Source organism: Cetorhinus maximus, chromosome 23, assembly GCF_964194155.1.
Source record: "Cetorhinus maximus chromosome 23, sCetMax3.hap1.1, whole genome shotgun sequence".
Taxonomy (NCBI): Eukaryota; Metazoa; Chordata; class Chondrichthyes; order Lamniformes; family Cetorhinidae; genus Cetorhinus; species Cetorhinus maximus.
The window spans coordinates 22,675,327-22,694,381 of NC_135901.1; the positions used below are offsets into that span (position 1 = coordinate 22,675,327).

The 19,055-nt window shown below is 45.7% G+C and overlaps 2 protein-coding genes and 1 pseudogene across 2 annotated transcripts in view; 1 reads left to right on the forward strand and 2 right to left on the reverse strand.

The window, feature by feature from the left end:
• LOC144697113 (uncharacterized) overlaps window positions 1-19,055 on the forward strand; it is a 425,270-nt gene that overhangs the window by 162,414 nt on the left and 243,801 nt on the right. The window lies entirely within an intron of this gene.
• Window positions 5,234-18,865, reverse strand: LOC144697417 (uncharacterized; annotated as a pseudogene).
• LOC144697157 (uncharacterized) overlaps window positions 18,097-19,055 on the reverse strand; it is a 64,315-nt gene continuing 63,356 nt past the window's right edge. Inside the window, exon 4 of the transcript XR_013580308.1 lies at window positions 18,097-18,125. The gene's annotated coding sequence lies outside the window, so the exon portion shown is untranslated. The remainder of the gene's footprint in view (window positions 18,126-19,055) is intronic.

Here is a 19,055-nt window from a genome sequence, read left to right on the forward strand (position 1 = left end):
ACTTTCAAAATGCAATTGGTAAAATTGGAGGTCATGGGATAAAGGCAGAAAAGGGTCAGCAGCAGCGAGATACAAAATTGGATCAGGGTTACAAATGAGAGAGTTGTGGTGAATGGCTGTTCTTCTTACTGGAGGGAGGTATAAAGTGGTTGTCCACAGGGTTCAGTACTGCTGCTTTTTATGTACATTAAGGCTTGTGATTGGGGGTACAGGGCACAATTTTGAAATTTTCAGCTGACAAAACTTGAAAGTGTAGATAAACCAGTGAAGAAAATAAGATTAGATTTTAATAGGACACAGACACAGCTGGGGGAATGGACAGACTCATGACGGATGATATTCAGTGCAGCTAGGTGTGAGGTGATACATTTTGTCACGAAGAATGAGTAGGCACAATACATACCCATTTCAGGCGAGACAGGGAAGGAGGTAAAAGAGGAGGGGGTACGGAAATCAGGCAGAAGGACTTGATATACTTAAAGAAATTAGCATAGAAAGGCAGGAGGTTCTATGTGGTCTGACAGGCTTAAAAATAGATAAATCTCCAGGCCCGGATGAAAGGTATCCCAGGCTGAGGCAAGGGAGGAGTGAGGCAAGGGAGGAGATAGCAGGGGCTCTGGCAATAATTTTCAATACCTCTCTGGCCACAAGAGAGGTGCCAGAGGACTGGAGGACAGCCAATGTGTTACCGTTATTCAAGAAGGGAGGAAGGGATAAAGCAGAGAACTACAGGCCAGTCAGTCTAACCTCAGTGCTGGGGAAACTATTGGAAGCAATTCTGAGGGACAGAATTAATCCACACTTGGAGAGGCAGGGATTAAACAAGGACAGTCAGCATGGTTTTGTTAAGGGGAGGTCATGTTGACCAATTTGATTGAATTTTCTGAAGAGGTGACTAGGTCTGTCGATGAGGGCAATGCATTTGACGAAGTTAGCTTGGACTTCAGCAAGGCGATTGATCAGGTCCCACATGGGAGACTGATAACAAAGGTAAGAGCTCATGGGATCCAAGGCAATTTGGTAAATTGGATCCAGAATTGGCTAAGTGGCAGAAAGCAGAGGGTGATAGTCGAGGGGTGTTTTTGTACCTGGATACCTGTGTCCAGTGGAGTTCCACAGGGATTGATGTTGGGTCCGTTGCTGCTTGTGGTATATATAAACGATTTAGACTCCAATGTAGGAGGGTTGATCAGTAAGTTCGTGGATGACACGAAAATTGGTGGCGTGGTAAATAGTGAGGAGGATAGCCTTAGATTACAGGAGGATATAGACGGGCTGATCAGTGGCAAATGGAATTTAATCCGGATAAGTGTGAGGTGATGCACTTGGGCAGGACAAACAAGGCACAGGAATACACGGTGAAAGGTAGGACCCTGGGAAGTACCGAGGATCAGAGGGACCTTGGTGTCCATGTCCACCAGTCCCTTTAGGTAGCGGGACAGGTAGATAAGTTGGTTAAGAAGGCATATAGGATACTCGCCTTTTTTAGCCGAGGCATAGAATATAAGAGCAGGGAGGTTATGCTGAAACTGTATAAAATGCTGGTTCGGCCCCAGCTAGAGTATTGCGTGCAGTTCTGGAATCCACATTATAGGAAGGATGTGATTGCATTAAAGAGAACGCAGAGGAGATTTACCAGGATGTTGCCTGGGCTGGAGAGTTTTAGTTACGAGGAGAGATTGGATAGACTGGGGTTATTTTCCACTGGAGCAGAGGAGATTGAAGGGGGACATGATTGAGGTGTATAAAATTATGAGGAGCATAGATAGGGTAGACAGGAAGGAACTTTTCCCCTTGGTGAAGGGATCAATAACCATGGGGCATAGATTTAAGGTAAGGGGTAGGAGGTTTGGAGGGAAAGTGAGAAAGAATTTTTTCACCCAGAGGGTGATGGGAATCTGGAACTCACTGCCTGAAAGGGTAGTAAAGGCAGAAACCCTCGCAACATTTCAGAAGTATTTGGATGTGCACTTGCGATGCCATGGCATACAAGGCTATGGGCCTAGTGCTGGAAAATGGGATTAGAATAGTTAGGTGCTTGTTTGACCGGCGCAGACTCGATGGGCCAAAGGACCTTTTTCTGTGCTGTAGACCTCTATGACTCTATGACATAATAAATAGGACAATTTTAAGGGGGTGTTTATGCAGAAATATTTGAAGATGGCAGGACAGGTTAAGAAAGCAGCTAATAAAGCGTATGCGATTCTCGGCTTTATATATAGAGACATTGAAAACAAAAGTCAGGAAATTATGCTGAACCGATGTAATTCACTAGTTCAGTACCAGCTGCAGTATTGTGTCCCATTCAGAGTGCCACACTTCAGGGAGGATGTGAAGGCTTTTGAGAGGGTATGAAAGAGACTTACTCGAATGATTGCAGGTTGATGGATCACCACCGGTCTATGGATAGTCTGGAGAAGCTGGTGATGTTCTCCTCAGAACAAAGATGTCTAAGAGGAAAACAAAAACAGAATTACCTGGAAAAACTCAGCAGGTCTGGCAGCATCGGCGGAGAAGAAAAGAATTGACGTTTCGAGTCCTCATGACCCTTCAACAGAACTGAGTAATATTAGGAGAGGAGTGAAATATAAGCTGGTTTAAGGTGGGGGAGTGGGGGGAGAGAAGTTGTTGAGGGGGAGGTGGTTGTAGGGACAAATAGCAGTGATAGGAGCAGTTAATCAAAAGATGTCACAGACAAAGGAACAAAGAGGTGTTGAAGGTGGTGATATTATCTAAACGAATGTGCTAATTAAGAATGGATGGCAGGACACTCAAGGTACTGCTCTAGTGGGGGTGGGGTGGAAAGACTAACAGGGCATTAAAGGTATAGATTTAAAAATAATGGAAATCGGTGGGAAAAGAAAAATCTATATAAATTATTGGAAAAAACAAAAGGGAGGGGGAAGAAACGGAAAGGGGGTGGGGATGGAGGAGGGAGTTCAAGATCTAAAGTTGTTGAATTCAATATTCAGTCCGGAAGGCCGTAAAGTGCCTAGTCGGAAGATGAGGTGCTGTTCCTCCAGTTTGCGTTGGGCTTCACTGGAACAATGCAGCAAGCCAAGGACAGACATGTGGGCAAGAGAGAAGGGTGGATGTGTTAAAATGGCAAGCGACAGGGAGGTTTGGGTCTTTCTTGCGGACAGACCGCAGGTGTTCTGGAAAGCGGTCGCCCAGTTTACGTTTGGTCTCTCCAATGTAGAGGAGACCGCATTGGGAGCAACAATTGCAGTAGACTAAGTTATGGGAAAAGCAAGTGAAATGCTGCTTCACTTGAAAGGACTGTTTGGGCCCTTGGACGGTGAGGAGAGAGGAAGTGAAGGGGCAGGTGTTGCATCTTTTGCGTGGGCATGGGGAGGTGCCATAGGTGGGGGTTGAGGAGTAGGGGGTGATGGAGGAGTGGACCAGGGTGTCCCGGAGGGAACGATCCCTACGGAATGCCGCCAGGGGGGGTGAAGGGAAGATGTGTTTGGTGGTGGCATCATGCTGGAGTTGGCGGAAATGGCGGAGGATGATCCTTTGAATGCAGAGGCTGGTGGGGTAATAAGTGAGGACAAGGGGGACCCTATCATGTTTCTGGGAGGGACGAGAAGGCGTGAGGGGGGATGCGCAGGAGATGGGCCGGACACAGTTGAGGGCCCTGTCAACGACCGTGGGTGGAAAACCTCAGTTAAGGAAGAAGGAGGACATGTCAGAGGAACTGTTTTTGAAGGTAGCATCATCAGAACAGATGAAACGGAGGCGAAGGAACTGAGAGAAACTGAGAGAAAGGATCATCCTCCGCCATTTCCGCCAACTCCAGCATGATGCCACCACCAAACACATTTTCCCTTCACCCCCCCAGGCGGCATTCCGTAGGGATCGTTCCCTCCGGGACACCCTGATCCACTCCTCCATCACCCCCTACTCCTCAACCCCCACCTATGGCACCTCCCCATGCCCACGCAAAAGATGCAACACCTGCCCCTTCACTTCCTTTCTCCGCACCGTCCAAGAGCCCAAACACTCCTTTCAAGTGAAGCAGCATTTCACTTGCATTTACCCTAACTTAGTCTACTGCATTCGTTGCTCCCAAAGCAGTCTCCTCTACATTGGAGAGACCAAACGTAAACTGGGCGACCGCTTTGCAGAACACCTGCAGTCTGTCCGCAAGAAAGACCCAAACCTCCCTGTCGCTTGCCATTTTAACACATCCACCCTGCTCTCTTGCCCACATGTCTGTCCTTAGCTTGCTGCATTGTTCCAATGAAGCCCAACGCAAACTGAAGGAACAGCACCTCATCTTCCGACTAGGCACTTTACAGCCTTCCGGACTGAATATTGAATTCAACAACTTTAGATCTTGAACTCCCTCCTCCATCCCCACCCCCTTTCCGTTTCTTCCCCCTCCCTTCTGTTTTTTCCAATAATTTATATAGATTTTTCTTTTCCCACCGATTTCCATTATTTTTAAATCTATACCTTTAATGCCCTGTTAGTCTTTCCACCCCACCCCCACTAGAGCAGTACCTTGAGTGTCCTGCCATCCATTCTTAATTAGCACATTCGTTTAGATAATATCACCACCTTCAACACCTCTTTGTTCCTTTGTCTGTGACATCTTTTGATTATCTGCTCCTATCACTGCTTATTTGTCCCTACAACCACCCACCCCCCCACCCCCAAACTTCTCTCCCCCCACTCCCCCACCTTAAACCAGTTTATATTTCATCCCTCTCCTAATATTACTCAGTTCTGTTGAAGGGTCATGAGGACTCGAAACATCAACTCCTTTCTTCTCCGCCGATGCTGCCAGACCTGCTGAGTTTTTCCAGGTAATTCTGTTTTTGTCTTGGATTTCCAGCATCCGCAGTTTTTTGTTTTTATGTGTAAGAGCAGGTTTGAGAGGGGTCCCTTAGGCAAGATGAGCTTAGACAGTGCATTACGGGAGCTGGGAGAGAAAGTGGAGAAAGATGAGAGTTCAGGGCTCAGACGAGGAGAAACTTTAGAGATAGTTTGGTTCAGTGGGATGGTGGAAGGGAAGGTCATGACAGGGTCAACTGATTGGGTAGTCTCAATCTTCGTGATAAAGAAGTTCATGAGCTCCTTGCACTTGTTGTTGGAGGTGAGGATGGAGGAGGCAGAGGAGAGGGAGAGCACTTCAAAAGGAGCTAACTTGTGTTAGACATATTAAAAAGATTTGCCACAATGTGTTTGACATAAAGCTAATTTATCCAGATATTTATCCAGAATATTAACACCCATAACTGGGCTGGAGTTTATATCAGCAGAAAAAGGACTCCACTGAATGTGGTTGTGTCCTGGATGTGATTAACAGCAAAATCCATCTCCTGAAGTCACATGTGAACTTGCTGGTGTCTCATCAGGGTGGATGGCTGAGTGAATCCTTTTCCACACACGGTTGAGGTGAATGGCCTCTCCCCGGTGTGAACTTGCTGGTGTGTCATGAGGTGGGATGTCCCCGGGTCTTTTACAGCACTTCCCACAGTCTGGGCATTTCAATTGTCTGTCCTCACTGTGAACTTGCTGATGTGTCAGCTGAGTGCTTGACTGAGTGAATCCCTTCCCACATGCAGTGCAGGTGAACGGCCTCTCCCCAGTGTGAGTGCGCTGGTGTTTAGTGAGTTGAGATGATTGCTTGAACCCAGTTCCACAGTGAGAGCACCTGAACGGTCTCTCATCAGTGTGAACACGTTGATGAAGCATCAGTTCCCCAGAACTTTTATAGCACTTCCCACAGTCTGGGCATTTAAAAGGTCCCTCCTCAGTGTGAACTTGCTGGTGTCTCAGCAGGGTGGATGACTGAGTGAATCTCTAACCACACTCCATGCAAGTGAATGGCCTCTCCCCAGTGTGAGTTCACTGGTGTTCAGTAAGGCCAGATGATCTCCTGAATCCAGTCCCACAGTGTGGGCACCTGAACGGTCTCTCATCTGTGTGAACACATTGATGAGACATCACTTCTCCTGAACTTTTATCACACTTCCCACAGTCCAGGCATTCAAAAGGTCTCTCGTCAGTGTGAACACGTTGATGAGACATCATTTTGCTGGAACTTTTATAGCACTTCCCACAGTCCAGGCATTTAAAAGGTCTCTCATCAGTGTGAACAAGTTGATGACGCATCAGTTCCCCGGAACTTTTATAACACTTCCCACAATCTGAGCATTTAAAAGGTCTCTCATCAGTGTGAACACGTTGATGGGACATCAGATCGCTGGATCCTTTATAGCACTTCCCGCAGTCTGGGCATTTAAAAGGTCTCTCCTCAATGTGAACCCGCTGGTGTCTCAGCAGGTGGGATGACTGGGTGAAGCCCTTCCCACATATGGAGCAGGTGAACAGCCTCTCCCTAGTGTGGCTGCGTCGATGTGTTTCCAGCTCCGATGGGTGATTGAATCCCTTCCCACAGTCCCCACACTTACATGGTTTATCCCCACTGTGTTTGTGCTTCGACAGGCCACATGATCGGCTGAAGCCTCGTCCACACACAGAACACGTGTACAATTTCTCTCCACTGAGAACGGTGCCATTTCCTTCCATGTGCAAGAGTCTATGCTATTCAGATTATGATAAATTGGGCGACTCCGTCAGATCCTAATGTGATATTTGGTTTGAGTTTCTTGACAACAATCCTCCCTTTCTAACCCCCTGTGAAATTGTGAAAGAGAGTTAATGTTTTAGGATGTGCAGATTGAATTACAGGGAAGAAAAATGGAGCGTCATTTGACCGTCATTATCAGCTCAGAAGCAGAAAAGAAATGATTTCTGGTGCAGGAAAAATAATTAGTCAGCATGGGAAGATAAAGCTGGTAAATCAGCAGTGAATAGCCGGGCAGTAGAAACTTCATTCGGACACAGTTTGTGGAAATAACAGTAAAATATCAGGCATGGTTAAATTACACCCATTATTAGAGGAAGACGAAGTTAGACAGTGACAGAGAGGTGACTGGGGAGGGCAAAGGTGAAACAGAGCAATAGATGGACATTGATTCAGATCCATGGTAAAGGAGCCACACTAGCCCCAGAGATATGGAACCACAGCACATCACTAAAAGCTCTAAATTGTAGATGAATGCTCAATAATACTCACTTCTAAACGATTTCACTGTTTTCACATTTAAAATCTCTTGCTGGAGACGGCAGCTGGAAAGATATCAGAAACACTGGAGCCAGATGAAATTCTAGCAGCTTTCAAATCTTCTAACCCCCTGTAGGAGATCTCAAATATCATAACCGTCAGTCGACGATATAAATTCAAAAGAGGTGGAACATTTTGAGTTTACAGCGTGTAAACCTGTGAAAAGAGTTGTCAAAAGACATCAGTTAGTCCAGCATAAAAATTCTAGAGGACTAGAATATAAAAGCAGGGATGTGCTGCTGAAGCTTTATAAGGGTCTGGTCAGACCACATTTAGAATATTGTGAGCAATTTTGGGCCCCGTATCTCAGGAAGGGTGTGCTGGCTCTGGAGAGGGTCCAGAGGAGGTTCACGAGAATGATCCCAGGAATGAAAGTCTTAACATATGAAGAACGTTTGAGGACTCTGGGTCTATCCTTGATGGAGTTTAGAAGGATGACAGGGGATCTAATTGAAACTTACAGAATACTGAAAGGCCTGGATAGAGTGGACGTGGGGAAGATGTTTCCATTAGTAGGAGAGACTAGAACCCGAGGGCACAGCCTCAGAGTAAAGGGAAGACCTTTTAGAACAGAGATGAGGAGAAACTTCTTTAGCCAGAGAGTGGTGAATCTATGGAATTCATTGCCACAGAAGGCTGTGGAGGACAGGTCATTGAGTGTATTTAAGACCGAGATCGATAGGTCCTTGATGGGTAAGGGTATCAAAGGTTACTGGGAGAAGGCGGGAGAATGGGGTTGAGAAACTTATCAGCCATGATTGAATGGCGGAGCAGACTCGATGGGCCGAATGGCCTAATTTCTGGATCCTATGGTCTTACGGTCTAAGATAAAAGCAAAATACTGCGGATGCTGGAAATCTGAAACAAAAACAAGAACAAAAATTGCTGGAAAAACTCAGCAGTTCTGACAGCATCTGTGGAGTGAGAAACAGAGATAACGTTTCGAGTCCAGATGACTCATCTTCAGAATGCTCTGTCAGACCTGCTGAGTTTTTCCAGCAATTTTTGTTTTTGTTTCAGCATCAAAACTCTCCTGGTCACTGCGACCCTGAAATCCCGCCCACTCTTGTGCGTCACCAGGGTGGCCACGCATGCGCTCTGCTCCCCGCTGAACTAAGATGGCTGCATTAACTTGGGACGGTTTCCGGGAAAAAGCCCAAAGCTACAAAGGTGGGAGCTTTAGGTTCTTATTCGGGGCTTGCGGCCGACGCAAGGTGTTTCTGAAGACAAAAACAAAAAGCTAAAAGCTACTGCAGATGCTGGAAATCCAAAACAAAAACAGAATTACCTGGAAAAACTCAGCAGGTCTGGCAGCATCGGCGGAGAAGAAATCAGTTAACGTTTCGAGCCTTCATGGCCCTTCGGCAGAACTGAAGCATAGTTAGAAGAAGGGAGAAATATAAATTGGTTTAAGGTGGGGGGGTGGAGAGAGACACATTGAGGGTGTGGTGATTGTGGAGATGAGCAGATAATCAAAAGATGTCACAGACAAAAGGGTCAAAGAGGTGTTTTGTCTGAGAAAAGTGCTAATTAAGAATGGAGGACAGGATATTCAAAGTACAGCTCTAGTGGGGGTGGGGTGGAAAGGCTAACAAGGTTTTAGTTTTAGATTTAAAAATAATGGAAATAGGTGGGGAAAGAAGAATCTATATAAATTATTGAAAAAAAAGGGGGGAAGAAACGGGGTGGGGATGGGGGGAGGGGGAGTTTAAGATCTAAAGTTGTTGAATTCAATATTCAGCCCGGAAGGCTGTAAAGTGCCTAGTCGGAAGATGAGGTGCTGTTCCTCCAGTTTGCGTTGGGCTTCACTGGAACAATGCAGCAAGCCAAGGACAGACATGTGGGCAAGAGAACAGGGTGGAGTGTTAAAATGGCAAGCGACAGGGAGGTCTGGGTCTTTCTTGCGGACAGACCGCAGGTGTTCCGCAAAACGGTCGCCCAGTTTGCGTTTGGTCTCTCCAATGTAGAGGAGACCCCAAGACTCTGAAGACTCCGCTTCCTCTCCTCCCCACCAATCGGCTCCGTTCGCTCCTTGCGATCCAGCCGCGTTCACCTGATTCCAAAACCGTCTGCAGCACGACACTGATCAGTGACACTGCGCATGCTCCAGGGACAGGGCAATGCGCCTGCGCACTAGGCTCCTGCAGGGTGAATAGGGCACTTTCAGTTCCGCACGGAACGTTGGGTAAAAACAGCGATATCGAAACTCCAAACTGGGAATAGAAAATAATTGTTATTCACTTGAGATACTGAACAAAAGGAGGCAAAAATCCCAGCTCTGCCATGCTACATTTCCCGAAGTGATTTAAACCACTGCTGTCCTGTGGGAATACACTGAGTTATCAACATTGTTTCTCCACTCACTCCTCCCCTGAAGGAGCTGACACTGGCTGGGTTCAATTCCACAGTCACTGGTTTTTCTCTGATAGTTTATATTCACTGCTTTACAGAATGAAACAGCACAGATGGAAACCATTCGGCCCATCATGCCTGTGCTGGTTCTTTTGGAAGATCTATCCAATCAATTCCACAGCCCTGCTGGCAGAGACAGAACAATGAATATCTGCTGTAGTAATGCAAGGATTAATTGAACATGTTTTCCTCTGTGTGTTTCTCAGACACACTCACCCCTGTGGAAAGATCGATTGCTCAGTGTATTAAGCAGATATTAAGGGTTCACTGGTTAGTTAAGCACACAGAATACCTGGTCGAGCTTAATTCAATAATTCTACACTCCCCACACACCACAGTGACATTATAAGTAAAGGGCCAAGTTAAGGGAGTATCCCCGGTGTGATAGAGCGGGTGAATTGTGGAGTACAATACTAAAGCAGTATTAACACTCTAAAACCACAAAATTACCAATTGGTTGGTGTGTTTCAGTATGAAAGAATCCCAGATGATCCCAGATTATTGGAGAAAATTCTAAAGGAGAGAATCTATCTCCACTTGGAGAGGCAAGTTTTGATCAGGGATAATCAGCATGGCTTTGTCATAGGGAGGTCATGCCTAACAAATTTGATTGAATTTTTTTAAGGAGGTGACCAGGTGTGTAGATGAGGTAGTGTAGTTCATGTAGTTTACATGGATCTCAGCAAAGCCTTTGACAAGGTCCCACATGGGAGACTTATAAAGAAGGCAAATGCACATGGGATGTAGGGTAATTTGACAAAGTGGATTCAAAATTGAATTAGTTGTAGGAGACAGAGTGTGATGACAGAAGGATGCTTTAGTGACTGGAAGCCAGTGTCCACAGGGATCTTTGCTTGGTCCTCTATTATTCGTCATTTATATTAACGAAATAGATGACTATGTGGGAGGTAGGATTAGTAAGTTTGCGGATGACACAAAGATTGGCCGGGTGGTTAACAGTGAGGTTGAGTGTCTTGGGTGACAGGAAGATAGAGACGAGATGGTCAAATGGGCAGATGGACTTTAACCCTGAAAAGTGTGAGGTGATACACTTTGGAAGGAGTAATTTGACAAGGAAGTATTCAATGAACAGCATGACACTAGGAAGTTGTGAGGAACAAAGGGACCTTGGCGTGTGTGTCCATAGATCTCTGAAGGCGGAGGGGCATGTTAGTGGGGTGGTGAAAAAGGCATATAGGACACTTGCCTTTATCAATCGAGGAATAGATTGCAAAAGTAGGGAGGTCATGTTGGAGTTGTATAGAACCTTGGTGAGGCCACAGCTGGAGTACTGTATGCAGTTCTGGTCGCTACATTATATGAAGGATATGATTGCACTGGTGGGGATGCAGAGGAGATTCACCAGGATGTTGCCTGGGATGAAATATTTAAGTTATGAAGAGAGGTTGGATAGACTTGGGTTGTTTTCGTTGGAGCAGAGAAGACTGAGGGGCGACCTGATCGAGGTGTACAAGATTAATGGGGGGCATGGACAGGGTAGATAGGGAGCTGTTGTTCCCCTTAGTTGAAGGGTCAGTCACGAGGGGACACAGGTTCAAGATGAGGGGCAGGAGGTTTAGGAGGGATATGAGGAAAAACTTTTTACCCAGCGGGTGGTGACCGTCTGGAATGCACTGACTGGGAGGGTGTTGGAGACGGGTTGCCTCACATCCTTTAAAAAGTACCTGGATGAGCACTTGGCACGTCATAACATTCAAGGCTATGGACCAAGTGCTGGTGAATGGGATTAGGTAGGTAGGTCAGGTGTTCCTCACATGTCGGTGCAGACTCGATGGGCCGAAGGGCCTCTTCTGCATTGTGTGATTATGTGACGATTGAAGTGAGAGGCCGTGTCCACTGGACCTGTTAAACCCACATCACTGTTAAAGTCATTGGGGTTTATGTGGACTGTATCAGAATGATGCTGTGTCTTTGTTTCCCCATGAGAGCTGTAACATCCTTATGAAATACCCACCACAATATTTACCCCAGGAATCTGAGGTAATTGTGATCGCAGCCCTTCAAACCGTTGCAGACAGAATCTCCAACTATTCTGAAAGATCTGTTGGTGGTAACTCCCTCAGTGAAAACCAACCTCTCTGGCAAAACACAGCTTCTCTACAGCAGAAAGGAAGCCACTCACCCTCCAATTCAAACTCCACAGGAGTTAGTGAAGAGGGCGATGGTAATAACCAAGCAGACTGATTCAGCAGGAAAGCTGCTCCAGAGGGGATTCCATGGGATCTACCCAAAACTCCATCATTGGCACCAGTGTGACAGATTCCAGTTAAGGCTGATTTAAAAACTTGTCAGGACCATGACCTGATGTGACTCTGATCAAAGAGGCTGTACACCTCATCCCTCGCAGCAAGTAATGATTTACCCATCCTATATCATAAGGTTTTCTATCACAAGGATGGCTCTAATTTTATTTGAATCACATCTCAATGCCTTAGAATTTTGTTTATGGGTAAAATAAGGGGAGTGTTTCTCTGTTTCAAGTCCTCAATTTGTTATATAATTACTAATGGTGGCTGAGGATGCACCATGATGTCCATCACCACTCGAATCTGCGTCTCATCTGTGTCCAAATTAAGCCAGCTTCTGCCAAATGAAAGGTCCCATTAACATGTCCCATCTTAATGATGTCCCTGGGAAACAATGCAGATTGATTATACAGTCCCACAACCCACCGTAAAATGAGGTGACTGGTATATGCTGGTAGTTATAGATACGTTTATCTGGTGGATTGAAGCTTTCACGGTCTGTAAAATTGATGCAGTCACTACAGTTGAAATCTTGTGGGACAGATCTTAATCAGATGGGGCTTTCTGAAAAGGATAGAGGGTGATAATGGTTCTCATTTCACTGCAGACGTAATGCAGCAGCTCTTTCATCTTGTGGATGTGGGACAACATTTCAACATCCCCTACCACCCAGAGTCCAGTGGAAGGGTTGAGAGCATTAATCACTCTGTAGAAACAACACTGAAAAAGCTATCATGAAGGGAGCTGATGATCTGGTCAAGCCCAATGACTGGGTCACTGTCTTGCCTCTTGCCTGGCGTCTTAATGACCATTCACTCCACCCCTGTTCACTACCCTGGTCACAGACCATTTCAGCTAATGACAGGTCTGCAAATCCAGATTGTGAATCCCCACCCCACCGGGGTCCCACTCCCCACTACTACTCGACAGACTCACAGTTTCTCCAGAACCTCCCTGCTAGAGGCAGTGGAGAAGATGGTGCTGCCCATCTCAAAACTCCAGGGAGAATCACCCACCCGTTACATTAACTGTTCAATGGGAGATAAATTCATGTTAAAAACATTGCTAATATGGGGTGGGGCTGGGAAACCAATTGGGAAGGTCTACATGATGTTCTGAACAATTGGGAGAATCAAATCTTATATTCAGTAATTGGTAACAAGGAAAGGAAACACAATATCTATATTGTCAAGGAGATCAGTGTAAAATGAAAAATCAGATAACCAGATGTAGAATAAATGCTTTGTTTGATTTTATCCAACAGGAACAAGATGTCATAAAAGCAAAATAGTGCAGATGCCGGAAATCTGAAACAAAAACAGAACATGCTGCAAAAACTAAGCAGGTCTGACAGCATCTGTGGAGAGAGAAGCAGAGTTAACATTTAGAGTCTGTATGACTCTTTCAGAGCTAAAGGGAAGTAGAAATGTGATTAAATTTATACTGTTTAAGGGGGGGGGGGGGGGGTGGAGCAGGTGAAGCTGAATAAAAGGACAAGATGTGGATGGTCATCATGCCCCAGGACTGTGTCCAGACTGAAGAGTTATTCCTGCTGTATAATCCTCCCCCCAGATTGTGGTGCGTTGTGATGTCCTGAGGTTGTGAACAGCGTTAAATCAATGCAAGTCTTTTTGCCAAGTTGCTGACAACGCGCACTCTCCTGATGTTGATGTCTGGAGATTTTGATTTTTGACCCATATACCCAAACCCAGGTCATCTCTCTGTACTTGGGAGAGCAATGGTCCCAACACTGACTCTGGGGGACACTAGTGTTTACATCCCTCCAGTCTGAAGAACATCCATTAACCACTGCTCTCTGTTTTCTGTCCTTTCCCAAATTCCTACCCATGCTGCCCCACTCCCTTTAGTACCATGAGCTTTAACTTTATCAACAAGCCTCCTGTCCGGCTCCTTATTAAACACCTTTTGACAATCCATCCACACAACATCCACTGGATTTCCTTGCTCACTGCAATGTTATTCCCTCAGATAATTCCTGCAGTTTGGTCCTGAATGAATCCATCTCATTAACAAATGTTGAGATTCAAGGACAGACTCTCCCACTCAGCCCTCAAGTCCCTTTCCCTTATTCCTGTTGGTCTGAAGCACACCTCACACCCCAGGGCCGGGTTCATGGTGAAACGGATGCTCCTGAGCTGCCTTTAGAAAATAACAAGCAATCCAACTTGTAAGTTACAATATTTAATCAAACAAAATTGATCAAAGATTCTGATAAAATATTCTCCAAAGTTTTCTAACATGGCGCTGAGATTGTTTGTGATGATTTGATCATGGTCACCATTACCTGGTGTAGCCCAAGTATATTTTATACCCGTTCCCGCCCATCACTATCCCTGAGGCACTTTACCATCCACCCAGAATCCCCATCCTATTGGAGAAAACTCAGTCACTGACCTGAGGTTAGGGCTTTTAATGGTGGCTCTGACAACCCCAGCATTCACCAAGAGGCAGAATCAACCCTATCTCATAAACACCAGAGCCCAAAATAAAACAGTGAACATTATCCCCCAGACACGAATATAAAACAGTGAACATTATCCCCAGACACGAATATAAAACAGTGAACATTATTCCCCCCAAGACCTGAATATAAAACAGTGAACATTATCCCCCAGATCTGGGACCTGCCCTGAGACTGTGACATTCCAATATTCCAGATGTGCCCATTCCAGGAACCGGATTTAAGGACTCGAATATTGGAGACCAGGGACACCCCCCTTCAAACTTGCCTCATGTGAGGAACCGCACCAATGATGTTCAGGAATGATACAACCAGAGTCACATGACTACCAGGTGTGTCATCGAGCAAAGCATCACAATGTTGAAGATATGTTTCAGGTCTTTGGATACGTCTGGAGGTGACCTTCAGTACTCGGCAGCCAGGGACTCCAGAATAATAGTGATGTGCTGCACCATCGCAACATTGTATAGCAGAGGAGGGGGAGGAAGGGACAGACTCAGCTAGTAGGAGATGAGGCAGCCTGTCAGGTACTGCCTGGGGGTGGCGGGTGAGGCTGGTTAAAGGGTCAGAAGTGAGAACGCTTTGAGTGGAGTTCCCACTTGAATGTCTCCTTTCTCCATTATCCCTCTCCTAGACCAGCCTCACATCATTTCTCCCACTCTGCTGCAGACCAGCTGGTAACATCCTGGTCAATCTTCTCTGCACCCTCCAGTGTCTCTATATCCTTTTCATAATATGGTGACCAGAACCGTACGCAGTACTCTAAGTGTGGTCTCACCAAGGCTTGATACAGATTCAGCTTAACTTCCGTACATTTCAATTCTATCCCTCTAGAAATAAATGCTAGTGCTTGGCTTGCTGTTTTATGGCCTTGCTAACCTGGGGCACTGCTTTTATTGTTTGGGGTGTTTGCACTCTGAGATCCCGTTGTTCCTCTACTCCACCCAGACTCACACCTTTTCCTATCACGGATGTGAAGCAGACTGGTCTATAATTCCCTGGGCATATTCTGTCTACCATTTTAAATATAGGAGTTACATTAGCTATTTGCCAGTCTTCAAGCACTACATCTTTTTAATGAATGATTAAATCTGTGTAGTGAGGCTTCTGCTATCTCTTCCCTAGATTTAAAAAAAATGTGGTTGCAATCCATTCAGATCCAATACTTTATTCTCTTTGAGTTTGATTAGTTTCTTTAATACAGCCCCTTTCTGGACTTTAAATTGACTTATCTCATAACCCATCTCATCATTTAATGTCACATCTCCCTGTTCTATCTCCCTGGTAAATACTGAAACACAATAATTATTGAATATTTCTGTCATCTCTCTATCGTTCCCTGTGGTATTATCCTGCCTAATCCCTTAATGATCCTATTCCCATTCCAGCCTTCCTCTTTTACTGATGTTGTCAACATCATTCCACCTACATAAGATGGTGGACGTGCAGCAAATCAAATCTGTTGGGGATGGGGGAGCTTCATATGGTTCACTTTTATTGATGGCTGAAGAGACCAATCTGTGAGAGGCAGGTTCTGCCACAGGTGGTACATTTGAAGAGGTTCTCAGGTGCCGTTGTGGGCTGTTGTTTTCAGTGTTGGCGCCTGTTGCCAAGCCTCTGTAATGACCATCCTCCATCTTGTGAACGTACCCGAGCCAGTGAAGTCACCTCTGCTTGATGAGAGCCAGCGTACTTGGGAGATTTGTCTTTGAGAGGACTGCCGCATTCCTGATTCTGTTCCTGAAACGCCCAGAATGTGCCGCAAACAGCGAAGGTGAAAGTTGTTGAGCTTCCTTTCCTGATCGCTGTAAATCATCCATGTTTCACAGCCAGACAACAGGGTGCTGAGGACACAGGCCTCATAAACCAGCATCTTTGTGCTGAGAGGCAGCTTGATGTTATTCCATGGACAATTCGTGAGAGGTGGAGCTGCTTTCCATACGCATGTATCGAGTTCTGCATCAAGAGACAGATTGTCTGTCACTGTGGACCCAAGGTCACAGATTTCACTGACCACTTCCAGCAGGGTGTTATTTAGTGTGATCAAGGGTGGAGATGTGACACCCTGTCCCCAAACCACATTTTTCTTGATATTTACAGCAAGGGTGAACAGGTTACAGAGAATGGAGAGACAGTCCATAAGTATTAGTAGCTACGTTTCTGCGTGAGTCACTAGTATGGCATCATCAGCGTAGCCGAGGTCTGTGATCGAGACAGGCTGTATTTCTGTCTTCACTTTCAGTCTGGACAGGTTGTAGAGTTTGCCATCTGATCGAGTATGCAGGGAAACTCCTTCCGTATCTGCAGGGAATTCCAAGGTCAGGAACATGGAGAAGACAAAACCAAACAAAGTGGGGGCTAGGACACAGCCCTGTTTCCATTCTTCACCCTGAAACTGTCAGAAGTGGAGAAATCAAACTGTACAGTACAGGGTATGTTGTTATGAAAGGAGTAGATGAGACTGAGGAGCTTTAATGGACAAAGCTCTTGCTGCAATCTCCTCTGTCACCTTTGTTTTTGTATATGATGATGATTTTTGTGTCACACATGTCCTATGGAATGGATCCTACCTTCTAACAGAGAAGTAGGAAATCATGAAGATATAGCAGTAAACAGGAGTTGCTGTGCTTGAGAACTTTGGCTGGAATTCCATCCTTGTCGGCTGTCTTTCAGTTTGTCCAACTCAACCATAACAGGAAGCTGCGGGAAATAGTTAAATGGAGATTGAGAGATGTCCGTCTCATGAGAGTTCCTTGATAATTTAATTTCAGAATGAAGTTGTCACTGTATGTAATGTGCAAGAAAGTCAGAATTGTCAGCAAGGATTAATCAGCATTTTCTGATTAGAGATGTTAATCAGTGGAACCTTCCAGACACTGAATTGTAGATTTTGCACCAAAGGTCAATTTTGGATTGAAGTAAAAGTTCATAATTTTATTGTAAATAGTTCCTGGTGAGAGTTCTTGAATTAAGGGGAAAAATCACAGATGGTGCTTTTAAAAAGGGTCACTACAGGCCCGAAAATCAGTGACATCTCCAGAATATTAAACTCCAGCCAGTTAGAGGGATTGTTATGATCAGCAGAAACAAACCCAGACTATCAATCCTGGATGTGATTAACAGCAGCAAAATGAGCAAAACCCAACCCCTGCAGTCACTTATGAAGTCGCTTGTGTGTCACTAGACTGCAGGAACGAGTGAATCCCTTCCCACACACAGAGCAGTTGAACGGTCTCTCTCCAGTGTGAACTCGCTGGTGTGCAAAGAGAGCAGATGAACATCTGAACCTCTTTCCACAGTCAGTGCAGCTGAATGGCTTCTCCTCGGTGTGAATTTGCTGGTGTGACTTAAGGGTGTATGATACAGTGAATCTCTTTCCACACACGGAGCAGGTGAATGGTCTCTCCCCAGTGTGAACTCGCTGGTGTTCAACAAGGGCGTATGACTGCTTGAAACTCTTCCCGCAGGAAGTGCAGCTGAATGGCCTCTCCCCAGTGTGAACTCGCTGATGACTTATCAGGCTGGATGACTGAGTAAATCCCTGCCCACACACTGAACAGGTGAACGGTTTCTCCCCAGTGTGAACTCGCTGGTGTTCTTCGAGGGTGGATGTATACCTGAACCTCTTTCCACAGGAAGTGCAGCTGAATGGCTTCTCCTCAGAGTGAATTCGCTGGTGAGTCACCAGGTTGGATGACTTTGTGAACCCCTTCCCACACATGGAGCAGGTGAACGGTCTCTCCCCAGTGTGAACTCGCTGATGTTGATTGAGGTCAGATGAAGACCTGAAACACTTTCCACAGGAAGTGCAGCTGAATGGCCTCTCCTCAGTGTGAATTCTCTGGTGTAACATTAGGCAGGTAGGCTGAGTAAATCCCTTGCCACACACGGAACAGGTGAATGGCCTTTCCCCAGTGTGAGTGCGTCGATGGTTTTCCAACCGGGATGGATAATTGAAACCTTTACCACTGTCCTCACATTTCCATTGTTTTTCCACGGTGCCGGCCCAGGTGTGACTGTGTCGATGATATTCCAGCCGGGATCTATAACTGAATCCTTTACCACAGTCCTCACATTTCCACGGTTTCTCCATGATACTAGTATCCTTGTGTCCCTCCAGGTTGGACAATCAGTTGAAGCCTCATCCACACACAGAACACGTGTACAGTTTCTTCCCACTGTGAATGGTGTGATTAATTTTCAGGCTGTGTAACTTGCTAAAACTCCTTCCACAGTCAGTTAACCCTCACTAGGATGTGTGTTTCTTGGTGCTTTTCCAGTTACACTGATGTTTCAAACCTTCTCCCACAAACAGAACAGACAAACGTTTCTCCTTCCACATTCAAAGGCCGATGATTTTCAGGTCCTGATGAACCAACTGGCTGTCAGTTCATGGCATGAAGATTGGTTTGAGTTTCCCGTCTGTAAATCCTCCCCTAATATTATCCTGTAAAAGGAGATTACAAAAGTCCTCACTTTAAATCCTGGATAGAAATTCAGAACAGACAATTCTAATTTCTATGGACCATTTCTTCCTCTCCTTTCCCCAAAGCTGTAAATCCCCGTTCCACACACTCTCCCTCCTCCCTGGGCTGAAATCCAAACCCATCTCACCATCTCCACCATTTCTTTCCTCCACTCCCAGTTTTCTCCCTCCCTCTCCTCTGCCTGGGTTCAGTTCTCCAGCTCCTGTCTGCAGACTGACAATAAAATCAATGAGTCTTATTGGGTGTTTGGGGCCTCCAGCGGGTGTTTC